Source organism: Monodelphis domestica, chromosome 5 (genome assembly GCF_027887165.1).
Source record: "Monodelphis domestica isolate mMonDom1 chromosome 5, mMonDom1.pri, whole genome shotgun sequence".
NCBI classification, from domain to species: domain Eukaryota; kingdom Metazoa; phylum Chordata; class Mammalia; order Didelphimorphia; family Didelphidae; genus Monodelphis; species Monodelphis domestica.
This window is the reverse complement of record NC_077231.1, coordinates 162,318,171-162,341,990: the sequence shown is the minus strand read 5'-3', so window position 1 is coordinate 162,341,990 and position 23,820 is coordinate 162,318,171.

The following is a 23,820-nucleotide window of genomic DNA, read 5'->3' as shown; positions in this document are numbered from 1 at the left end:
AATCTTCATAGAAACCTCTGACAAAGGTTTAATTACTCATATTTATAAAGAGCTAAATCAATTGTACACAAAATCAAGCCATTCTCCAATTGATAAATGGGCAAGGGAAATGGATAGGCAGTTCTCAGATAAAGAAATCAAAACTATTAACAAGCACATGAAGAAGTGTTCTACATCTCTTATAATCAGAGAGATGCAAATCAAAACAACTCTGAGGTATCACCTCACACCTAGCAGATTGGCTAACATAACAGCAAAGGAAAGTAATGAATGCTGGAGGGGATGTGGCAAAATAGGGACATTAATTCATTGCTGGTGGAGCTGTGAACTGATCCAACCATTCTGGAGGGCAATTTGGAACTATGCCCAAAGGGTGCTAAAAGAATATCTACCCTTTGACCCAGCCATAGCACTGCTGGGTCTGTACCCCAAAGAGATAATGGACACAAAGACTTGTACAAAAATATTCATAGCTGCGCTCTTTGTGGTGGCCCAAAACTGGAAAATGAGGGGATGCCCATCAATTGGGGAATGGCTGAACAAACTGTGGTATATGTTGGTGATGGAGTACTATTGTGCTAAAAGGAATAATAAAGTGGAGAAGTTCCTTGGAGACTGGAACAACCTCCAGGAAGTGATGCAGAGCGAGAGGAGCAGAACCAGGAGAACATTGTACACAGAGACTAATACACTGTGGTATAATCGAACGTAATGGACTTCTCCATTAGTGGCGGTGTAATGTCCCTGAACAACTTACAGGGATCCAGGAGAAAAAAACACCATTCATAAGCAAAGGATAAACTATGGGAGTGGAAACACCGAGAAAAAGCAACTGCCTGAATACAGAGGTTGAGGGGACATGACAGAGGATAGACTCTAAATGAACACTCTAATGCAAATACTATCAACAAAGCAATGGGTTCAAATCAAGAAAACTTCTAATGCCCAGTGGACTTACGCATCGGCTATGGGGGGTGGGGGGGGAAGGAAAAGAAAATGATCTATGTCTTTAACGAATAATGCTTGGAAATGACCAAATAAAATATATTTTAAAAAAAAAAAAAAGAAGAGAATTTATAGTTTTTGATGCAGGTCTATGAGGTTAGACCTAGCTATTAAATCAGGATCACAAGTTAATTTTAGAAAAAAACTCTAAAATCTCTTTTCTGTCTGATATCAATAAGATCTAACCAATAATGTATTTTCATTATATGTAACATTTATGCTTATACTTAATTTTGCACATGAGAATTATTCTCTTTCCTCTATTTTTTCAATATGTATTATTTCATGAATTGGGGCATTCCTTCCCCTGAGATTGATACAAATCCTCACTAAGTCGGAAGACAGTCTTTGAAAGATGCTGTAGTTCCCAATTCATCACTCTTGCTAAAATGGTGATGAACTACTCCAAACTTAGGAATTCCTGTGAGCAGATGTTAGAAAAATGTTCATTTAAGGGATCAATTCTTAAATGTTTCTAGTTGAATGGCTTTGAAGATCTCAAGGCCATTCCCATGTCTAGACATGGTAGCAGAGTTAATAATTTCTACCGTTGAAAGGCAGTGTGATGTAATGGATTGATAGCAAGTCTTAGAACCAGAAAGTTGGGCATGAGGCTGTCCCCCGCTAACCACATTTCATTATGAGAAAGGCAGAGGCATTTGGGCAGAACTGCTCCCTTACCCATCTCCACCATGCCTGATGACTTTCTTAACATCACACACCCTTCTGCCCAGCAGCCCAATGGAAGTGCTTTCTCCCTCCATGTGTAGAGTAAGGAGGGGGGGCAGGGAATGCCTGGCACTCGGTCTGGGGGAAGGACATGGCACTTGGTCTCTGGTGGGGGATGGGTATGACAGTCTTGGGGGGGGGGCAGGCCTGGCACTCCATCTCTAAAAGTTTCACCATCACTGGTCTTGGACAATAATGTCCAGAATTGATGTTTTGCATTGATAGAAGTAATTCATATATCAGGAATTTTCCAAGTTAAGAAACTTTGAGTACAAAATTTTTATTCTAAGTAAAAGAAAAATAAAAAAAACTTACATCTCATTAGGAAGTAAATGTTTTCAATATTAATGCAATAATATTTCATAGTTACTCAAGGATATAAAATTAAAGGAGCAAGAAATGAGAAAATGGAATAAATATATCCATGAAAATAGTGATGGCACAACATATAGACAACTGGACCTGCAATCAATGAAATCCTGAGTTCAATTTGAACTCTAACATTAACTGTGTAATCTTGAACAAACCCTTTAACTCCATGGGTTTCAGTTTCCTAATCTGTAAAATAAGGAGAATAATAGGAGCACCTACTTCTCAGGATTGTCGTAAGGATCAATTAAGATAATATCTGTAAATTCCTAAATACAGCACATAGTAGACACTTAATAAATGCTTATTCCATCCTTCCTAAGTGTGTGAGAATTGTAGTAGAGGGCTATGAATTCCAAGCTTAGAAATTTTATTTTAATAGCTTGGAAGCAATCAGGAACCTCAAATTGAAATATTCTCAATTCCTCAATGATCTATTATCTATTAGTGATCTATTAAATCTATTAGTGCTTTTTAATTCTACTTCCCCTTTACAATTTTTGACATTTTTAATATTCCTATTTTAGATGATTCTTTGATTTCACTGCTTCTGAGCAGCTCTCACTGCTCTCTACTATTTCTTCTTTTACTTATTGGATGATTCTTTCTCAATAACCTTTTTTGGATCATCATACTTCTCTTGGCTCTAAGTGTAGACATCACTCAAGGATCTATTCTCATCCATGTTTCCTAATTATTCTCTCTACCTTAGGATTCTCATCAGTTTCCATGAGTTAAAATAGCATCTACATACAGATGTCTCTACAAACTATGTATCTTTGTCTGATGGGTTTCCTGAACTCCAAAAGGATCACACATCATCCATTGCCTACTGAACATATTCATCGGGATGTCCATAAGTTGAATTGTTCTCACACAAACCCATCCTTACTCAAAATTTACTTATTTCTGTAAAAGGGACAATCACCCTTTTAGTTTCCCAGGTTACTAACTTTGGAATAATTAAAAACTCCAGTCTCCCTCTCCCTCATATCCAATCAGTTATGAAGTCTTATAGAATAAACTAACACATTTCATACCATCTTACTTTTCATTCACACTACCTGTGTCAATTTAGGATGTTGTCACCTCCTTCTTGATTTTGTATTGTATAATTGTACTCATATTTCTAATTTTTCACCTTTCAAACATTTCTCCAATTTCCAAAGTGATACTCCTAAAATACAAATATGACTGTCTCAAAACTATTTAATGGTTACTGATTGCTTCTCAGCTTTGTTTTTTAAATCTTTAACTTTGAATTTAAAACCTTCTATAATATTTCCATTTAGCCTTACAATCTTTAAGAATTTAAGTTTATTTAATTAATTTAGAATATTTTTCCATGGATACATGAATCATTTTCTTTTCCTATCCCCCTCCTGTAGCCAGTGAGCAATTCTACTGGGTTTTACACATATAATTGATCAAGACCCATTTCCATATTATTAATATTTGCAGTAGGATGATCTCTTAGACTCTACATCCCCAATTATATCCCCCTTGAATCTCGTGATCTAGCAACTGTTATTCTTCTGTGTTTCTACTCCCATAGTTCTTTCTCTGGATTTCTCTGAATCTCATAGCATTCTTTTTCATAACTCCCTCAAAGTTATCCTGGATCATTGCATTGCTGCTAGTAGAGAAGTCCATTACATTCGATTGTGCCACAGTGTACACAGTCTCTGTGTATAAGGCTTTCCAGGTTCTGCTCCTTTCACTCTGCATCAATTCCTGGAGGTCTTTCCAGTTTACATGGAATTCCTCCACTTCATTATTCCTTTGAGCACAATACTAGTATTCCATCACCATAACTTGTTCAGCCATTCCCCAATTGAAGGGCATCCCCTCATTTTCCAATTTTTTGCCACTACAAAGAATGTAGCTATAAATATTTTTGTACAATTCTTTTTCCTTATTATCTCTTTGGGATACAAGCCCAGCAGAGCTATGGCTGGACCAAAGGGTAGACAGTCTTTTAACACCTTTTGGGCATAGTTCCAAATTGCCTTCCAGAATGGTTGGATCAATGCACAACTCCACCAACAATGCATTAATGTCCCAACTTTGCCACATCCTTTCCAACATTTATCACTTTCCTTTGCTGTCATATTGTCTACTCTGCTAGGTGTGAGGTAGTACCTCAGAGTTATTTTGATTTGCATTTCTCTGATTATAAGAGATTTAGAACACTTTTTCATGTGCTTATTGATAGTTTTGATTTCTTTATCTGAAAATTACCTATTCATGTCACTTGCCCATTCATCAATTGGGGAATGGCTTGATTTTTTGTAAAACTGATTTAGTTCCTTATAAATTTGAATAATTAGACCTTTGTCAGAGGTTTTTGTTATAAAGTTTTTTTCTCAATTTGTTGCTCCCCTTCTAATTTTGGTTGTACTGGTTTTGTTTGTACAGTAACTTTTTTAATTTAATGTAACCAAAATTATTTATTTTATAATTTGTAATATTCTCTAGTTCTTACTTGGTCATAAAATCTTTCCTTTCCCTATTCTATGTTCACCTAATTTACTTGTAGTTTCCTTCTTTATATTTAAGTTATTCATCCATTCTGAATTTATCTTGGTGTAGGGTGTAAGATGTTGATCTAAACCTAATCTCTCCCATAATGTTTTCCAGGTTTCCCAGGTTGTCCCAAAAGCTGGGATCTTTGGGTTTATTGTACACTAGCTTGCTGAGGTCATTTACCCCAAGTCTATTCCACTGATCCTCCTTTCTATCTCTTAGACAATGGCATATAGGTTTGATAACCACTGCTTTATAGTACAATTTGAGATCTGGTACCGATAGGCCCCTCTCCACATTTTTTTATTATTTCCCTTGGTATTCTTGATCTTTTGTTCTTCCAAATGAACTTTGTTATAATTTTTTCTAATTCAGTAAAAAAGTTTCTTGGCAGTTTGATAGTTCTGGCACTTAATAAATGAATTAATTTGAATAGGATTGTAATTTTTATTATGTTACCTCATCCTACCCATGAGCAATTAATGTTTTTCTAATTGTTTAGATCCTGTTTCAATTGTGTGGAAAGTGTTTTATAGTTCATATAGTTACTGTGTTTATCCTGGCAAATAGATTCCTAAATCTTTTATATTATTTAGGGTGACTTTAAATGGAATTTCTCTTTCTAACTCTTGATGCTATGATGTATTGGAAATATATAGAAATACTAATGATTTATGTGGGTTTATTTTGTACCCTGCAACTTTGCTAAAGATATTATTTCCTCTACCTTTTTAGTAGATTCTTTAAGTAGATCATCATATCATCTACAAAGAGTAATAGTTTAGTCTCCTCGTTGCCTACTTTAAAATCTTCAATTTCTTTTTCTACTGCGATTGCTACTGCTAGTGTTTCTAGTACATTGTTAAATAGAGGTAATAATGGGCATCCTTGTTTCACTCCTGATCTTATTGGGAAGGCTTATAATTTATCCCCATTGCAGATGATGCTTGCTGATGGTTTTAGATATATACTGTTTATTATTTTTATTTTTTATTATATTTATTTTTATTATTTTTTTTTAGGAAAGGACCTTCTATTTCTATACTTTCTAGTGTTTTCAATAGTGTTGTATTTAAAGGCTTTTTCTGAATCTATTGAGATAATCATGAGATTTTTGTTGGTTTGCTTATTGATATGGTAAATTATTTGGATGGTTTTCCTGATATTCAACCATCCTTGCATTTCTGGTATAAATCTCACCTGATCAAAGTGAATAACCCTCGTGATGACTTGCTGGAGTCTTTTTGCTAGTATCCTGTTTAAGATTTTTGCATCTAAGTTCATTAAGGAGATTGGTCTGTAGTTTTCTTTCTCTGTTTTTGGCCTGCCTGACTTTGGAATCAGTAGCATATTTGTGTTATAAAAGGACTTTGATAGAACTCCTTCTTTGCTTATTATGTCAGATAGTTTGTATGGTATTGGGATTAGTTGTTCCTTGAATGTTTGATAGAATTCACTTGTGAATCCATCTTGTCCTAGGGAATATTTTCTTTGGGAGTTCTTTGATGGCTTTTTCAATTTCTTTTTCTAATATGGGATTATTTAAGCACTCTACTTCTTCTGTTAATCTAGGCAACTTATATTTTTTGTAAATATTCACCCATATCACTTAGATTGCCATATTTATTGCCATATAATTAGGCAAAGTAGTTTTTAATGATTGCCTTATTTCTGGGTTTTAGTTTTTAATTCATTCTGCTATGTGTTTCTGTTTTATGGGTATATTCATGCCATTCACTTTCATATTTATAATGACTAGGTGCATATTCCCTCCATTCTATTTTATTCATTGTCTTTCCCTCCCTCTCCTGTCAACTTCTTCCTTAGATGTCCAGTTTTTTCTGTCCACTGCTTCTCCAACTAGTGCCACTTCTTAGAACCTTTCCCTTATTCTCTCCCCTTAGGCTACTAGTCCTAAATCAACCCACCCTTATAAGTGTCCCTTCTTTATCTCTTTCCCCTTACCTCCTAGTTTTCATTCTATTCCCACTTGCAAAATTCTTCCCTTATCCCCCAATCCTGCCTTTCTTTCTCGATATAAATTCCCTTCTAAAAAATCCTTTCCTTGAAAATGAGAGGATGCCCTTCTCTTGTGGGCAATGGCTAAAAAAATTATGGAATCTGTTGGTGATGGGATACTATTGTGCTCAAAGTAATAATAAAGTGGACAAATTCCAAGTGAACTGGAACGACCTCCAAGAATTGATACAGAGTGAAAGGAGCAGAACCAGGAAAATATTATACACAGAGACTGAAACACTGTGGCCCAATTGAATGTAATGGACTTCCTCTACCAGCAGCAGTGCAATGATCCAAGACATTTCTGAGGGACTTATAAAAAAGAACATTATCCACATTCAGAGAAAAAACTGTGGGAGCAGAAACACAGAAGAAAAACAACTGCTTGATCACATGGTTTGATTTGGGATATGATTGGATTGGGAATATAGACTCTAAATGATCACCCTGGTGAAATCAATAATATGGAATTAGTTCTTGATCAATGATACATGTAAAACCCAGTGGAATTGAGTGTTGGCTATGGGAGGGAGGTAGAAGGAGATGAGAGAAAAAACATGAATCATGTAACCATGAAAAAACTATCTTAGTCAAATAAATAAAATTAAAAAAAAAATGTATCTAGACATAAAAAATCCCTCCCCTGTCCTAAGAGACCCACTCTTATCCCTTCAGTTTGCCCTCCTATTTATTGATCTTTATTCTCTTCTAAAATCTCTCTTTCTTATCCCTTGGTATCTTCTCTTAATCCACACTCTTTTCTTGATCTCTTAGTCCCTTGAGTGGATTCATAGTCTTTCCCTTGTTCTAGCCCCTCAACCTTCAGTTCCTCTGTACTTTAAGAAGACTTTTACTTTTGTAGGTGTATAATGTTCTCTCTTAAACCCAGATCTGATGAGAAAAGCATTTTAGTACAGTCAGACCTCTATTTCTTCCTAGCCTTCCCTGTGACAGTTCTTCCACTCATACTGTCATAAGGAAAAGTTAAGTTAAGGAGGAAAGTGTGTAACTTTGCAGAGAGGAGTGGCATGAGACCAGCAGGAAGATTCTGGATCTTTGAAGGAAGGTTTGGACTGGTACTGAAGCTGTTAGCTGTCTTTCTTTCTCTCTCTCTCTCTCTCTCTCTCTCTCTCTCTCTCTCTCTCTCTCTCTCTCTCTCTCTCTCTCTCTCTCTGAAGATATCTGGAGGGAGTGTAGCTGCTTGTCCTTAGTGGCTGATCCTATCCTTGTTCCTGTCCTGCTTGCTGTCTTGGTTGCTCTATTTCATCAAAGTTGAATCTTATGATTCTGACCAAACACCTGCAGTGATTGTGAGACTAGACCTGGGTCCTTTTTGGATCTAGGACCTTCCCTGGGCCCTATCAGGCTTACACAGACCCTTTCCTTAAAACCAGCTAAGGAGGGGGTGGCTGAGTGGGTGGGGGGTTAGTTTTAACTTATCCAAGAACAGGGACTCGTATTTTAGATGGTGAGGAGAGGATTAGGGTAGGAAAATCACTCTGAAGAAATATTTGTGAAGAGACATTAGATCCTGGGGTATTAGTTAGAAAATTAGCTTTAGGTTATCCCATACTCTTCTACCCTATTCTTTTTCATTAAATCTACTTTCCCATTTCACTGACTGATCTGTGTGTGTAGTCTCAGTCCAGCCTTTGCCTGGCTGGGTTTTGTTGACCTTTCCAAACCACAGATAATGTTTCAATACTGGCCCAACACAATTCATCCCTTTACATCCCCAAACTTCCCTCCCTTTTACAATACCTCTTTTATGAAAAAAATTGTTTCATTTTATCTCTTCTTACTCTATTTTTTTGTAATTTTTATCTCCTTCCATTCTATTCAATTTGACCACAAGTCTTCCATCTATAGATACTCTTTCGAATTACTCAAGTAATAGTGTCTCTCTTGAGGGTTATAAATGACATTTATTCATTTAAGAAGTAAACAATTTGATCTTGTTGAGTCCCTTATAATTGGCCCTCCATGATCGCCTTCTTATGATTCTAAAAGATGAATTTTTCTACTGAGTTCTGAGTTTTTCCTAAAAATATAGTTTAAATCATTTTAGTATGTTAAATATCCATTTCCCCCTCTTGTAATTATACTCAGTTTTGCTAGGTATACTATTCTTGTTTGTATACTAAAAGAGAAGAGAAGAGCAATTTTACATGGACAAGAGATCATCACTTTAGGGAGATTTGCTGAAAGAAGAGTGCAGGAAGGGAATGGAAAAAGCTGAGAGTTCTAAGAAAGGAACAAAGGCTTTAAGATCCAACTGGAAACTCACTTCTGGCTTGGGGAAGGAGAGGAGAGAGGTGGATTCCCTAAAGCTAAGAAGAAACCTATTTCTTTGGAGATCTACTGTCCTTTCTGAACTCCTGAATACCTCCAATCAAACTCTCAGTGACAGCAGTCTAAAGTCCTCAGTGAGACTGTGGATTGGGACTTTTTGAAGGGAGCCATCCACAGAACTCTCCCAAGGATTTCTCTTTCTGTCTCTCTCTCCCTTACCTGTACCTGGACTCCAACATTCAAGTTTTAGTTAGCTTAAGAGTAGGGATTAAAAGGCAGTTGGCAAGAAAGAGGAATCAAGGCTTAGAAGCTTTGAACCCCAGACTTTGGAGGGCCAACCTGCTAGAGGAGATAATTTGTAGGGCTTCCTTGTTTACCCACTTTCCTACCTGATATCCTTGCCACCCTTTCCTGACTTGAACCCCAACAAATCGCCTGATATTCAAGATTTAGATCTGGACCAGTCTCTAAACAACATAGTCAAGGGGCCTGAAGATTCAGGGAGGGTCAAACCACTCCCTAAATGAGGGTTGACTTCTAGATCCCAGTGATTTAAGATTGCCTAAACCAAGGAACTGACATCTTTCCTTGGCAGCTGAGTAATCATAAAACGCTGAAAGGGACTGAGAGTTAGTGTCCCTTGGGGAAGTAGAGGCATAAGAAACTATTTTGCCTCTCAAGGATAGATTGGACCTCCAGAGCCTTAGGCTCTTCTCAGGAAGGCATCTTGTCATCTCTCTGAGGTAGTCCCTCTCTAATCTCCTGTCCTCCATCTCCCAGAAAACATTCTCTGGGGAGACATACTTCCCTTTCAAGGAGACAGGATTGGCTATCTCCCCACCCCCCAGAAGGATGGGAAGAGAAGAAGGATCTCTTCACTCTCACAACCCCATTCCCTCTTTCTCTCCATCATCACTATCCCTTCTCCAAATCCCTGCATTACAATACCCAGATCCTTTACTGTTTGAAATATTGTTACAGGTTCTTTGCTCTTTCAGGGTTAAAGTTGTTGAGTATTTTGTTATTCTGACTAGCTCTACAGTATATTTTTATTCTTCTTGCTTGTATTTTTGCCTTAACCTAGGAGTTACAGAACTTAGCAGTAACATTCCTGTGCATGTTCATCATGGGTCTCTGTGCTGATAATTGGTAGATTCTTTCAAATTCTATTTTACAATCTAGTTCTAGAATTTCTGAGCAAATTTCCTTAATGATTTTTGGAATTTGGTATGTAAACTTTTAAAAATAATAACTTTTTGGTAGTCTGACAATTCTCATGGTGTCTCTCCTTGATCTGTTTTCTGGTAAGTTGTTTTTGTAATTAAATATTTCATGTTCTCTTCTATTATTTCATTCTTTTGATTTTTTTCTTTCTTATTCCTTGCTGTTTTTGGAAGTTATTATTTTATTCAATTCAAATTTTGATGAATTATTTTCTTCCAGGAATTTTTGGATCTCTTTTTTTTCAATTGCTAGATCTTTCATAATTTTCTTTATAGACTTCCATTGGTCTTTTTGTTCCTTGTCTTTCCTCAACCTCTCTCATTTGGCTTTTGAAATCTTTTTAAAGATCTTCCAAAAACTCTTTTGGGGCTTTTCATCATTTGGTGTTTTCCTTTGCTGTTTTAAAAATAGATATCTTAATGTAGATCTCCTCTGAATTTGAACCCAGGTCTTTTCTGTTCCCACAATATTTATCAATAGTTATATTCTTCATTTTGACTTGCTCATTTTTGTTTTCACATTTTAGTGGCCAAAGCAGTTAGTTTTAAGTTTGAGTTGGGTTCTGTTCCCAGGATATGTGAGCTGAAGCCTCAGGTTTCCGGAATTTTTATGTTTATTTCCTGGACCTTACTTACTTTTTCCAATTTCTATTATCCAGAGCTATATTCAGTCACTGTTCCACTCAGTTGAAAGAAATTGACCTGCGTCTTTTAATTTTTAAAAATTTTCCACATTACTTATTGATACAATTTTCAATATTTACTGACATTTTGTGATCCATATCCTCCCCTTCCTTTCTATCTTTTTCTCTTCTTCAAGATTGCAGGTAATATAATGCAGTTTGCACATGTTATTATAGAATACAAATTTCCATATTCATCATGATGTAAAAGAAGATATATATCATTGACTCTAAAGAAAAATTCAGGGATGAAATAAAAGCCAACAATGTCATTTTTCAATATGAATTCAAACTCTAGCTGTTCCTTCTATAGCACCTGATAGTTTTTTTTTTTAATTCTTGAGTCCTGTAATAGTGGGATTGAGAGAGGGGGCCTCAAAATGCTAGGAAGAGGAAACCAGCTGCTGGAGGGGGCTGATTAAAGTGCAGTCACTTGCTCCTTCCCCATTAAGCTTAAAGGAGTCTGGACCTGACCAACAGTGAGTCAACCCCTCCCAAATTTCTTCTGTATGAACTTTGACAATCTTCCCTCCTACTACAAACTTCAGGAACAGTATTTTGTATACTAAATAGCTAATTTATTTATTGGGAAAGAAAGATAAAAGGAGAAAGGGTAGGACAGAGGTACTGGGGAGACCCACCCCTATCTTTTCTATAGCTATATTTATATATAAAACTGTCTTTCAAGGGTGAAATGATGATTCAAGATTATCTTAAATAACAAAGCAGAAACACTTTCTTCAGCACAAGCCAGGTGGGAAAAGGTATATGGAAAACCAACTCTGCTCCCTAGCTCTGGTCAGAGTCTCTGGTGATAGAGTAAGTCAGTCAGAAAAGTGAGAAGAGTGCCCAGACCTAGTTCTGGTCAACAGTTTTTCTCTTTTAAATCTTCTTTGGAATTCCATGGAATTTTCCCCCTGCTGGCTTATGACTGTTCCATCTGCTTCTCTTGGGTCCATTTTCATTACCTTTCATATTATCTCTGCTTTTTGACCATTTCTCTTGACTACAGTCTTTTGGTGTGGTCTTGGATTTGTATTGTTGTAAATAGTTGTCATTCATGGCTGATAATTCTACATTATTGCTGCAGAAATTTTTTCCCAACTTTTTTGCACAAACTATTTTCTAACTATTTTACCCATTTATAATTTGTACAGTTGATTTTTGAATTAATGTTAACCTTTAACTTCACTTATTAAATTTATCTTATTAGATTCAGTATACTATTCCATTGTTAAACTTTATTTTGTATCTTGAATCTGTCAGTTTCTTAGATACTCCTCCCAGATTGATGTCATGTTCAATTTTGATAGGCAAATCATCTATGCCTTCATTCAAGTCATTGATGAAAATATTGAATAATTTCATATAAAAAAGAAATGGGCATTTCACTAGAAATCTCTTTCCAAGAAAGCATTACCTTATTAATAACTATTCTGTAGGTCTGGTCATTCAACTAGTCCTAAATCCACCAGGTGCATCATCAGTTCCCATCTTGTCTACAGGATGACATGATAAACTTGCTAAATGATTTCCTGAAACCTGAAATACAATATATGACATTCCCCTGATGTACTATTTAAAACATATTTAAAAATAATATTTTAGTATAACTTTTTATTAATGATACTATGTTTTCTGAATACTATATAAAATATCACATTATTAAATATGTTCTTGAATATTGACAGGAGTAAAGGCAAGTTTGCAGGATTACAGTTGAAACATTTCATCCCCTTTCCTTTTTCAGAAATTAGGACATTTGCTCATTCAAGGTTCTGAGTCAGAGCTTTATTCCCCATGCTTTTTTCAAAGATCTCTGACAATGGCTCATCAAGCACATCTGCCATTTCTTTCAGGGCCCAGGGAAGTATTCCAAATGTAGTAAAAAATGTCTTGGTGACTTGAGTTCATGGAGGGCCACTCTCTTCCAATCTCTCTATAAAGTGACAGTTCAGTTTTCTGTTAACCATTTTGAAACTATGCTTCCCAATCTGAATATAGTTTGCTTGATATCCCAGGTGTGTGGAAGTCATCCTGTCTTCTATACATCATACATTATATTTGTCTCATCCCACCAAACACAGAAATTATGTCCTTTCTGTGATATTTCCTTGAAACAATTCAATAAACAAAGATCTATAATCAACTATGTGCAAGACACTGCTTTTAATACAAGGGATAAAGGCACAAATTAATTGAGTCCTTCCCTCAATAAAGCATCACTCAGGAATAACTGTATCTACACAGGTAATAAAATACAAGCTAATTTGACTGGAGCACTAACAATCCCAGGTACCAGGAAGGAAATGGTACTTGAGCTAACTTTTAAAACAATATAAAATATTCTGAGTGAATGAAATCAGGATGGAATACATTCCAGTTTCTGTAAATGTGCAAAGGCAAGTGAAGAAATTGGGACAGCTATTGATCAGTCAAGTCTTGCTTTATCATAGAAATATACAATATATAAATACAGACTATGTGAAGAGCAATAATAGGTAACAAGACTAGAAATGTTGCTTAGAACCAAATTGTTTCATGTATATATGTGTATATATATGTGTACATATGTGCCAGATCTGTGATTTCATCACTATAGTGAGTTTTCCAAGAGGAACTTCCTCTATTGTTACATAATCAGCATCTGTTCTGTAACCCCCTATTTATATAGTACATATTTATGTGTAGTATATATATATATATATATTATATATATACATACACATATATAGTATATATTTATATATATTTATATAGTACAGGCTAAGAAATAAAAGGGTGGATCAATGGAATAGATTAAAGGTAAATTACCTCAGCAATCTAGTGTTTGATAAACCCAAAGATCCCATATTTGGAGATAAAAACTCACTATTTGACAAAACTGCTAGGAAAATTGGAAAACAGTTTGGCAAAAATTAGATTTAGATCAATATCTCACACCCTATACCATGATATCATCAAAATAGGCATATGATTTAAACATAGTGATATTATAAGTAAATGAGGGGAACATAGAAGAGTTTACCTGTCAGATCTATTGAGAAGGGAAGAATTTATGACCAAACAAGAGAGAGAGAACATTACAAAATATAAAATGAATGATTCTGGTTACATTAAATTAAAAAGGTTTTATACAAACAAAACCATTGCAACTAACATTAGAAGGGAAACAGCAAACTTGGGGAATTTTTATAACAAATATCTCTGATAAAGGTCTTATTTCTCAAATATATAATCAACTCAGTCAAATTTATAAGAATCCCAGTCATTCTCCAATTGTTAAATAGTCAAAGGATATAAAAGGATAAAGAAAATGCCTCCACCCCAGGACCCCAATGGTGGGCGTTATAATGTCATATTGACTTAATATTCCCTGGCATCCTCTGGCAACAGTATGCAATGTCACCACAGAAGGAAGAGCAGAGAGGTTTATAAGGCAAGTGGGAAGGAGAAGGTCATTTTACTTCCATAACTGAACTGGGCTGGTTCTTGGCAAGGGGCAGCCAGAATGGAGGGGACCAGACTAGTCTGAAATCTGGGACTAGATCTTACCTTAAATTAGTAAAAAATCTCTCTCTCTCTCTCTCTCTCTCTCTCTCTCTCTCACACACACACACACACACACACACACACACACACACACACACACACACACACACACTCTGGCCAGATCCTTTTTTATTCAAAATAATATTAATAGACAGTTTTTATATGAAGAAATCAAAACTATCATTAATCATATGAAAAAGTGTTCTAAATACCTCTTGAATAGAGAAATGCAAATTAAGACAACACCTATACTATTGACCAATATGACAATAAAGAAGAATGATAGACTTTTACAAGAATATTCATAGCTGCACTCTTTGTGGTGGCAAAAAAAGTGGAAAATGAGGGGATGCCCTTCAATTAGGGAATGGCTGAACAAATTGTGGTATCTGTTGGTGATACCACAGTTGGAATACTATTGTGCTCAAAGGAATAATAAAGTGGAGGAATTCCATGGGGACTGGAACAACCTCCAGGAATTGATGCAGAGTGAAAGGAGCAGAACCAGGAAAACAATGTACGCAGAGACTGGTACACTGTGGTACAATCAAATGTAATGGACTTCTTCATTAGTGGCAATGCAGTGATCCTGAACAACTTGGAGGGATCTATGAGAAAGAACACTATCCACATCCAGAGGAAAAACTGTGGGAGCAGAAACACAGAAGATAAACAACTGCTTGATTATATGGGTCGAGGGGATATGGTTAGGGATGGAGACTCTAAATGATCATCCTAGTGCAAACATCAACAACATGGAAATAGGTTCTGATCAAGGACACATGTAATACTCAGTGAAATTATCCGTCAGCTATGGGAGGAGTCGGGGGAGGGGAGGGAGGGAAAAAATATGATTCCTGTAACCAAGGAATAATGTTCTAAATTGACTAAATAACTTACAATAAAAAAAAAGATAAATGTTGAGAGAATATGAAAAAAATTTGGACATGAATGAATTACTAGTAGGGTTGTGAACTGATCCAAATATTCTGGAGAGCAATTTGGGATTATGGCCAGAGAGCTATAAAATAATGCATACCTTTTGATCTAGTAATACCTCTACTAGGTCTGTATCCCAAAGAGATTTTCTAAAATGAGAAGGGGCCTGTTTGTACAAAAATATCAATAGTCAATCTTTTTTTGTGGTGGCAAAGAATTGGGAGCTAATGTGACATCCCTCAGTTGGGGAAGGACTAAACAAATTTTAGAATATGATGGTGATGGAATACTATTCTGCTATAAGGAATGATAAATAGGATGATTTTAGAAAGGCATGGAATGACCTACTTGAACTGATTCTGAGTGAAATAAGCAGAACCAGGAGAATATTATATAGAGTAACTGCAATATTGTGGTACAATCAAATGTAATAGACTGTAACAGATATTTGGAGGGGATATATTTGATGGATACTAACTAACTAATAGATCAGACAGCTATCTTCTTTTTGCCTACCCTCCTTCCTCTTTACCTCCCTTCCTCCCTTCAGTTTCCCCTTCCCCCTTCTTCTTCAGCCTCCTTCTAAGTCACTCAGGGTGAGCTATGATGTTTCAAAGGAAATACTCTTTTCTCTTCTTAATCTCAAGTAAGGTTTTGTTTTTTTTTGGGGGGGGGGAACAAGAAAGACGGAGGATAAGGTAAGAGGGGTGGGATTTCCCTATTATCTATAATGAGTGTAAGGTTGGAGGATATTGAGAGAAATGGCAATTCAGTCACTAGCATGAAACAGAGCCAGTCAAAGAGAGATATAGGGACTGTTGTCCTTCTGTCTTCAAATCAGCTAGGCCACCTCCAACTTGATTATACCAAGTCCCAGAGATAAACCCAACTTCTTCCTTCAGTCACCACATCAGCCAAAAGACCAGAAAAAGTCAAGCAGTTGGCTTGGCTCCAAACTGCTTTTCCCAGTAACATTCCAAATGGAATTTTCCTTTGATTGACAGCTGACCCATCTCCAGCTTCTGTCCTTTGCATGCATGCCTCTTCCACAAGACTTTGCTACTAACAGCAATATAATGATCCAGGACAATTCTGAGAGACTTGTGAAAAAGAACACTATCCAGCTCTAAAGAAATAGCTGTTGGAGTATAAATGCAGATGAAAACATATGATTTATCACTTGTTTATTTGAGTATATGTTTTGGGGTTTTGGTTTTATAAGATTATTCACTTTTTTAAATGAACAATATAGAATTATGTTTTGCATGATAATACATATATAACCCAGATTGAATTTCCTATCAATTCCAGAATGGGGGAGGGAGGAAGAGAGGAAATAATATGTGGAAACTAACTTTTGTGGAAATTTTCTCATTAATTTTTTTTTAAATTGTTGCCTGGGTTATTGAGAGTCCCATTGACCTCTCCTGTATCATCCAGTCAGTAAAAATCCGAAGCTGAATTTAAGCCTGGCTTTTCCTGACTGAATCCAGCTTTCAATTCACTCTGTCTCTCAATTCTAGGAATTTTCATTGGCTATCTGTCCTACATGCTTGGAATCTTCTCCATCCTCCTTTCCAACATTCTCCCAACATTCCAGTCTTCAAGTCCCATCTAAAATCTCACTTCCTACAGGAAGTTTTTCTGATTCCTTCTTAATTCTAATGTCTTCCCTCTGCTAATTATTACCTCTTTATCTTGTATATAACCTCTATATGCATGTTGTTTCCCTGATTAGATTTGAATTCAAGGACATAAATTGTCTCTTGCTTTTCATTGTATTTCCAGTATTTAACATAGTGTCTGAGACTTAGTAAGCACTTAATAAATAGTTATCACATCACCAGTCTTACCATGTTGACTCTTTGCATATTAGCCTAGAAATAAAAAGAATAGCTACTGAAAATCTTCAGCCTAGAAGGATCACATTACAATCTAAAATTTAGGAAGGTTACATAGACAGTTTAAGGAAAATTTGGAGAATGGAAACAGTCAGGCCAAATAAGACCAGGTAAAACTTGATGAGGGTTAGAATTAGGTTAGCAGTTATTTAAATGATGAGAAGATGAATATAGAATCTATTGTGTAGATAAAATCAACAAGATTTGTCAACTAATTGACTATGGGAGAGTAAATAGATAAATTAGTAAATAGATAAATAGTAAATAGGGATTAAATAGATAAATAAATAGAAGTCACTGATGAATCTTAGTTTATAAATATGAGTGACCAAGAGAATGATGCCCACAAAGTAAATAACTAAATTAGAGAAAAGGCAGGTCAAGGGTGAGGAGAAGAGATGGTAAGTTTTGTTTTGGACAGGTTGAGTTTGAGGTGCCTACAGAACGTATGGGTGAAGATTTTCTAGCAAAGATAGATGCAAGAGGCAGTCTACAACAGTACATTTAGATTTGTAAATTATGTAGAGTAAGCAGTTGAAGCCTTTGTTGTTGCTGAAATTCCCAAAAAAGAAAATATATAGAGAAAAGAGAACTCAGAACATAGCCTCAGGGAACATATAAATATATTTAAGGAATAGGAGCTAGATGATATCCAGCAAAAAAAGAAGTGAAAAATTAAATAGATAAAAAAATCCAAGAGAGATCAAAATCAGAGGAACCAAAGGATGTAATAATATCCTTGTAGAGAAGTTTCCAAAACTACAATGATCAACTGAGAACTAAAAGCAAAACAAAATTAAATATCAGACTGAATTGTTAATAGATGATTGCCAGCTTTGGAGAGAATAGGATTTTACCCTCTAGTATGCAGCTTTTAAAAAAAATCTTTTAAAATTGTTTTCTTTAGCATTCATAAAGCAGTTGGGAAACATGGTATACAGAGTTCTGGACCTAGAGTCAGGAAGACCATCTTCTTTACTTAAGATCTGGTCTTAGATACTTACTAGCTGTGTGACCTTGAGTGAGTCCCTTAACCCTGTTTCCCTCAGTTTCCTTATCTATAGAATGAGCTGGATAAGGAAATGACAAACTTCTCAAGTATCTCTGCTAAGAAAACCCCAAATGTGATCATGAAATCAGACATGATTGAAAACCAACTTAACAACAAAAACCATTCATTATTAGAGTTTTTTTTTTTAAGCTTTCTTCACCATCTTTTCTGAAACATTTCACTTTTGACCACCAGGTGGCAATGATAGCTACTCACCCGATCTAGTTCAGCTAAATGTTTCTGGGTTCTGAAGAGACCCAACATCACTATGGGAGTTTGAGCATGAACTGCTAGTGCAGTTGTGTTCATAATGTAATGCTTTCTCTGTTTTTTGGTGTCAACAATCATTCATCCTTAGCTGCCTTATTCTTTTGGGAAAATGTTGACTTTTCAAGGAGTATATGGCTTTACTCCATCAGATTTTATCTTTTAGATCTATTCCCACTGGTGAACTCTGTTTTCCTTGAGAACGTCCCTTTTTTCAGCAAGAACAGAATTAGGCAATACTTGGATATAAATTTTAGCATTTTGTCTTAGCATAAACTGATAGTCAAATAGAAAAGGTATAATGAGAAAATAATGGAAAACATTTGAATAGCTACCAATATCTGCCCATCTTTCTTCCAAATCCTCAGAAACCCCCGTGAATACAGAAACTGCTCTACAGAAAATGCATAGTTTTAAGTTGTCTGATTCCCTATTATTACCTTCTGAGGTGATAAAAGAATGATGCTCAACCCACACTTCCCCAAAGTCTGAAGAGGTAAACCCTATCCAAGAAATCGAGACCTAGAATTCATAGATTCCATAGACCAGGCAGGTTTATATTCCCAGTCCTGCCTCACTTTTCCAGGCTGGGACCACTGATCTTCTTTGGTAACATCTAGGTTTTCTTGGAACAGGGAAAATTAACCAAGGAGCTGACCCTCAGCAAGGAAAAGCCCATAGTCATTACTGGTTCTAGCATATATTTTAAACATTGCAGCTCTTCAGTTGCACCATGTCAAAAGGAACTGAATATAATCGTACTGTGGTAGTGAGCAAGGACCTTTAATGAAATAGAGAACTAACAAATATCCCTAAAGAAAAGATCAAAGTTAACTAGAAAATACAAACACAAGAATCAAGATAAACATATAAGGTGAATACAAATGAGAAATCACATGGAGCAATAAAAGGATAAAGTATTTACTTACTAATAGGGAGATATGACATATATGTCCCATTGGAAAACTAATGTCATTATGAGTAATAGATATATTAAAAACTATATGAATACAACTGCAAAATGCTTTTTTTACTGAAATAAGGATAGAAATAAATAATTGGAGAAATATTAATTGCTCATGCATAGGCTTGTAATGGTTAGAATTGATGGTCACCAAAAATTGTAATTAACATACAAGTCACAAGATTGCTAATATCTAGATTTATTAATAAGAAAAAGAAAATAAGAGAAAGGAGGTGAATAATTTCCTAGCCTAATAATCCAGAGCCTAACAACTCAGTTTCTGTCTCTGAATCTTAGCCTCAGAAAATACTGCCCCTCCCCCAGGTTTTTGCTGGGTCTCAGCTTATAAATCCTTACTACTCCCACTAGCTCTCTTACATCACTCTCCAGGAACCAACCACAATTCCTCAATTAGTCTGGCACCACCCAGGGGGCCAGTGCCTGTGAGATCAATTCCCCTGTTGCTGATTGACCCAAATTCAAAATAAATGGAAGGGAAGTCTAAATCCCTGATTGATCAAATCAAAATACAAATTCCCTTCTCACAGGCTTAAGCCAATATAAGAGAAATAATACTATTTAAATTGTTTTATTTACTGTCATAGAAAACCAACTACCAATATATTACTTCATTGAACTAGAGAAAGTAACAAAATCAATCTAGAAGAATAAAGGGTCAGGAATCTCATGGAAATTCATACAAAAATAGAGGGAAGGAAGAGATTCTAGTAGTACCACATCTCAACCAAAGCAATAATCACCAAAACCATTCACTACTGAAACACTGATGTAAAAGATTAGGTATTCAAAACATAGAAAAAAGAAATAGTATAATAGTTTAAGAAATTGAAAAATTCTTGCTACTTGTGTAAGAATTCACTTATGAAAACTGCTGAGAAAACTGGAAAGTTCTATGGCAGAAATTAGATATAATACTAGTACTGGTTTTGTATCTCAAAGAGATTTTTAAAGAAAAGGAAATGACCAACTTGTGCAAAAATATGTATAGCTTTTCTCTTTGTGGTGGCAAAGCATTGGAAATTAAGGGATGTCCATCAATTGGGAGATGGCTTATCAACTTGGGGTATAAGATGGTGATAGGATAATATTGTGTGGTAAGGAATGATTTCAGAAAGAGCCAGAACGACATTCATGACCTGATGCAGAGTGAAATAAACAGAACCAGGAAAACATTGTACAGAGTAACATCAATAGTATGGAATGATCAGCTGTGATAGACTTAGTTACTATCTGGAAAACAATGATCCAGGACAATTCTGAAAGACATGACAAAGAATGCTATCCACCTCCAGAGAAAGAACTGTTGGAGTCAAAATGGAAATGAAAGAATATGATTTTTCACTTGTTTATTTGGGTTTATATTTTAAAGTTTTGGTTTCATTAGATTGCTCACTCACAAAAATTAACAAATAGAAATAGGTTTTGCATGATAATATATGTATAACCCAGATCAAATCACCTACCAGCACCAGGAGAAGGAAAGGAAGAGAGGGAGGGAGATAAGTTCAATCATACAACTTTGTAAAAGTTGTGCGGAAATGTGTTATTACATGTAATTGGCAGAAAACATTAATAAATAAAAAGGAATTATGTTTAAAAAAACTATATACCATAAAACAAGAAAAGCTTCAAATGGATATATGACATATAAAAGGCTAAATTATTTTTTAAAAATAGGATCACAGAAGAAATTACCTTTTAGTTCTGTACAAACAAGAAAATTTCATGACCAAAGAAGGAACAGAGAGGATTAGAAAAGAAAAAAAAAAGGGAGGGGGGCATCTAAGTGACTCAATGGATTGAGAACCAGGCCTAGAGACAGAAGATCCTAGGTTCAAATCTGGCCTCAGACACTGTCTAGTTGTGTGACCCTGGGCAAGTCACTTAACCCCCATTGCCTAGCATTACCACTCTTCTGCCTTAGAACCAATATATAGTATTGATTCCAAGAGGGAAGGGAAGGGTTTAAAAATTTTTTTTAAATAATTTTGATTGAATAGATTTGTAAAAGATTTGTAAAAACAAATTCCAATATTACTATGATTAGAAAAAGAAATATTTAACTGTGGAAAATATTTGTATCATATTCTCTAAAAATATTAATTTTAGAACATATAAGGAATTTATACAAATTTATTATAAGAACATCTCACCAAATGATAACTTTTCAAAGAAGTCATCAATTTTATTAAAATATTCTGAATCACTAATAATTAAACAAATGAAAATTAAAGCAACTTTGATGTTGGCAAAGGCAACAAAAACAAAATGAAACAAAATGACCAATGTTGAAGGAATTATAGGAAAGAAAGCAAATTAATTCTTTGTTGTTTGAGTTGTAAATTGGAACCAAAATTGAAATGTTACTCAATTGTGCATACCCTCTGACATAAGCAATAGTAATAGTAGTAGTAGTAGTAGTAGTAGTAGTAGTAGTAGTCTTAGTAGACTTATTGGTAGACTAATAGATTTTGGTATTCATACTGATGGAACAAAGTATGTATTATTATCATGATGGAAAACTATTATGCATAGGAAATGCCAAATGCAACCTGAAAAGATAAACCTGAGAAGACTTATATCAAATAATATGGAGCAGAATGAAGTGAAAACTTTATTAAAAAAAGAATAATATTGTAAAAATTAACTTTGAAATATTTAAGAACTCTAGTGAACTCATTGACAAATCATGATTCCATAGTAATGATGGTAGAAAATGTTACCTATCACCCAACTGATAATATGCAAAATGAAAAAAAACTTCTGGAAAAGGTAATTATGAAAATGTGTTTTGCTCACTACCCATATTTGTTTAAAAACACTTATTTCTTTCCCTTTTATTCCCATTAGATGGAAGGTTAAAATTATAGAAAATAATGACATTATTTTCTTTTACTTGATTTCCCTGTGTCTCAACTAAAAATCTCATCTTCAATAACAAGTCTTTCCTGGTTCCTATTAATATTGATGATTTCTCTCTGTTAGTTCTCCCCGAGTTATCTAAGTTGTCCTCCTTATTAAATTGTGAGTTCCTTGAAAATATTTTCCTTTTTTTTTAATCCTCGGAGTATATGGCACAGAGGGAATTCTAAAAAAATACTTGACTTGCTTAGTCACAGCACAGATAGCAGTGTTAGGTAATAAGTGAATAGAACATAAGAACAGGTTGCCTACAGAAAAAAAAAAAAGAAGGCACTTATAGTTCCATAAACTTGTCAGTTCTAGCTTTCTTCTTTTTTGTTGCAACACCTAAACCAAAAATAATACAAGAGCTATAAGAAGAAATTATATGATTTTAAAGTTGGAAAGGAATTTAAAAATTATCTAGTCAAACCCATACTCAAAATGTAATCTCCACTCTAATTTATTTGATAAGCATTTATTTAACCTCAAGTAAAAGACCTTCCAACACTTCTTGAGGCAGTACATTCTATTAATAGATAGTTCTAATTGATAGGAAATTTTGTTTTTCCCTGAAATCAAGTTTATATTTCCTATCTTGAAACTTCCAATCCTTACACCATGTTCTGCCTTCTAGAACTGATCCCCCTTCACCAAATAACACTCAAACATATCAATCCTCCAGATAATCAAATTTCTACAGCTGAACAAACTCAATTCCTTTAACTAATCTTTCTATAACATGGACTCAAGGTCTTTCATCAACCTAATCATGTTCCTCTTTAACTCTCCAACTCATCAAACTCTCTTTCCTAAAATGTGATACCAAAAACTGAAGGCAATACTAATATTAAGTCTCACCAGGATACAGTACCAGAATTAGTCTTTCAGTTTAGCTCAAGACCATATTGCTTTTTTTGGTTTCCATATTACACTGCTAATTAATATTGATTTTGTACCTTCTAAAGTCCTTTGTTCTTTTTCAGAACTTTAGTTCATCATTCCTCCCTTCTCACACCTTATATTTACAAATTTCATTTTTGAGTCCAAGTATAATTTCTGTTGAACTTCAGTATCAGTAGATTTAGTCCATAGTTCTAAAATACAATGACATTTTTGGATCTGAATTTTTCATCCAATATTTTCATGATCCTTCCCAGCTTTGTGCCATCTATAAATTTACTAGATATATCATATATTATTTTATTGAAGTCTCTAATATAAATGTTAAGCAGCACTATTCTAATCACAAATTCATCAAGTACTCCAAAGGAGAACTCCTTCCAAGTATTCATGACTCATTTACAATGAATTTTAATTCTGACTATTCAACTACTGCCAAATCAATTCATTAATAGTATTATCTGGCCCACATTTC